Raw genomic sequence first — 3,596 nt, forward strand, 5'->3', positions numbered from 1 at the left:
TGTTGTGAGGTGGGGTGTTGCAGGAGAATGACCTTCCCTCCTCACCCCTCACCACCTGTGGTAGTTGGGAGAGTTGGCCCCGGATCATGAGGCTCACTGGCTGTAGCACTTGCTGGAGTGTGCCCTGCACCTTGATTGAGCAATACAGTGAAGCTGGCCCAGGTGATGAAGGCACAAGTAAGCTGCCAGGAGGAAGAGAGAGGAAGACCTTTCCCAGACCCATGCCGCCTACAGCACTTGGGAAAGTAGGCTTAGCACACTGATTGGGCAGACAAGTGTGTGCAAGTAAGCCAGCCCTGAGGACATGAAAATAAGAGAGCTGACCCTGCCTCCTGCCAATGGTAGCACTGGGTGGCCTAGCTGGAGCAATGCTAGTGAGCTTGCCGTGGTAGTGTGGATAAGAGAGAGCTAAGTCAGCAGCCTGACCAGCTCAGCTACCACACAGACCCAGATCCAAGGTTCTGAGATAACCCATCCCAAAATTCGTGTCTGTGAATGGTTGGGACCAGTGTAAGGGCCAGTCCTGCTGATCTGAAGCTACAGGGTCTCCATGACACAGGACAACAACAGGACAACTAGAATAAGTTCCGGTGAGGATCCAATACTGATGGTGTAACAGAAGCCAGAGAACTCAAACCAGACCAATGACTCATTTCAATGAACATTTGCAAGTGAAGATGTATAGACAGAGGGGTATGCTATGGGGCACACTGGGACATAGTACATTTTCGACCAGGAGATCTTTTTTCATCTTTTGGTGTGTGTGTGTGTGTGTGTGTGTGTGTGTGTGTGTGTGTGTCTGTGTGTCTGTGTGTCTGTGTGTTTATTTTGTATGTTTTTTCATTTGGGAGGGAGGTTTTAAGAGCAATATGGGCAGATATGAGAAGGCAAAATGGAGAGATGAATGGGACTAGGGTGCATGAGGTGAAACTGACAAAGAAGTAGCAAAAAGTTAAAAACAAAACAAGGAAAAAAGAAATATATATCATAAACAAAAATAAAGTCCACATCGCTTTTGTATTCATTGTAGAAACATAAAATGGATTTATTATTTATGTTTGTGGATACGTGAAGCACTGCTGCACTGCCACCATCACTGCTAGTTTTTTATCTTATAAAAAATTAGCCCATGGAAATTTGAAAAAATGTGCAGACAAAGCTAGACTCCTGAAGCCAGGCCAGGATAAAATGACAAATTGAGATCATTCTGGCCAAAACTGAGGTAATGGTCATAATTGGGGTATGATGGTTTTTGTTTTCACTAGTTATTAACACACACAAAGCAAGCAAATAAACAAAACGGTCAATTAAAACATGGTGAAGAGATTATGGGAAGCTAGAACAAATCCTGAATCTATTAAAAAAAAAAAACAAACAACAAAAAACATACATCACCCCCAGGGCCCAGTAACTCTTCCAAATGCCACTTTTCTGAAGCTTTTTCTTGTTTTCTGTTTTGTGTCATTTCCTTGGAACCCTGATATGGGTAAATATAAGATGGGAAAAATGCATGCTGCTGTGTTTAGGTAACAACTGGTTGAACCAGGAAATACAGTACATTAACTTAATTAACATGCAGGTCTGCACCATGTCCAGAGGCAGCAGGGGTAACAGGGGTAACAGAGTCAGCCTTGTGGGGATCCATTTTTTTCATCAGGAATGAATATGGCATTCTTGAAATTTGTTACCCCTGAGTAGGAGGTCAAGTTACGTTTTGACTTTACAGCCTGACAACATAATCAATTGACATTATTGGAAAAGGGAGGAAATGTATTATATACCATAACACTTGAGAGACATTTAATTTAATAACATACTGAAAATGCTATGGGCTGACTTAAGGGAAGAAAAAGGACAAGAAACAAAGTTGAGTCTTTATTGATATTTCATTGAATATTTATATTTTATTAAAAGCAACTACATTAAAACAGTCCTTAAGACCCAGCTATACCTTTCCTGGGTATACAACCAAAAGATGATCCAATATACAACAAAGATACATGCTCTACTATGTTCATAGCAGCCTTATTTATAATAGCCAGAAGCTGGAAAGAACCCAGATGCCCTTCAACAGAGGAATGGATACAGAAAATGTGGTACATCTACACAATGGAGTACTACTCAGCTATCAAAAACAATGACTTCATGAAATTCTTAGGCAAATGGATGGAACTGGAAAATATCATCCTGAGTGAGATAACTCAACCACAGCAAAACACACTTGGTATTCAATCACTGATAAGTGGATATTAGCCAAAAAGCTCCAATTGCCCAAGATATAATCCACAGACCACATGAAACTCAAGGATGACCAAAATGCAGATGCTTCACTCCTTCTTTAAAAGGGGAACAAAAATATCCATAGGACGGGATAGGGAGGCAAAGTTTAGAGCAGCAACTGAAGGAACAGCCATTCAGAGCCTGCCCCACATGTGGCCCATACATATACAGCCACCCAATTAGATAAGATGGATGAAGCAAAGAAGTGCAGGCCGACAGGTACCGGATGTAGATCTCTCCTGAGAGACACAGCCAGAATATGGCAAATACATAGGCGAATGCCAGCAGCAAACCACTGAACTGAGAACAGGACCCCCATTGAAGGAATCAGAGAAAGAACTGAAAGAGCTTGAAGGGGCTTGAGACCCCATATGAACAACAATGCCAACCAACCAGAGCTTCGAGGGACTAAGTCACTACCCAAACACTATACATGGACTGACCCAGGGCTCCAACTGCATATGTAGTAGTGAATAGCCTTGTTGGGGCACCAGTGGAAGGGGAAACCCTTGGTCCTGCCAAGGTTGGACCCCCAGTATAGGGGATTGTTGGGGGTAGTGGCAATGGGGGAGGAGTGGGGAGGGGAACACCCATATAAAAGGGGAGTGGGAGGGATTAGGGTGCTGACAATTGGAAACCAGGAAAGGGAATAACATCTGAAATGTAAACAAGAAATACCCAATTTAATAAAAATTGGGGAAAAAATAGTCCTCCAGTCAGGAAATACAATTTCACTTTTTATATTTTCAGCCACTGATTACATTTTTTTGAGACAAATTCTCTCCATGTAGTCCTGCCTGTCTTGGAACACTCTATGTAAACTAGGCTATCTCTGCCTCCATCATGTTCTATACTGATTAATGTTTTAGTAAGGAATAAATTTATATGGTTCAAAATCAAACTATAGAAACAGAAATGGAGAAATATCAGGTCCTCCAATAGGACAGTCTAAGGAGAAAAGAAATACAGGTCACCCAGTTCTTTTTTTAAAAAATCAACAAAAAATATACAAAAGATGTTGATGTCAGTGTTTCATGATATGCCTACCTTCATAAGGAGTTGGAACTGTATCTAAACCTCTTAGCTGAGCAGCAGCTCTCTGCGCCCAGACCCTGTGGGAAAGAGACCTCACCGCCTGGTCAGGTGGGCACTCCTAAGGCTGCAGAGCAGAAGAGACCACCAACACTGACCACCCCTGCCCACATCCCTGGCCCAAGAGGAAACTGTATAAGGCCTCTGGGCTCCCGTGGGGGAGGGCCCAGGAACGGCAGGACCCCTGCCTGAGACACCTCCGGAACCTGAAGGAAACAGACCAG

This window comes from Rattus norvegicus, chromosome 2 (genome assembly GCF_021556685.1).
Source record: "Rattus norvegicus strain SHRSP/BbbUtx chromosome 2, alternate assembly SHRSP_T2T, whole genome shotgun sequence".
Classification (NCBI taxonomy): domain Eukaryota; kingdom Metazoa; phylum Chordata; class Mammalia; order Rodentia; family Muridae; genus Rattus; species Rattus norvegicus.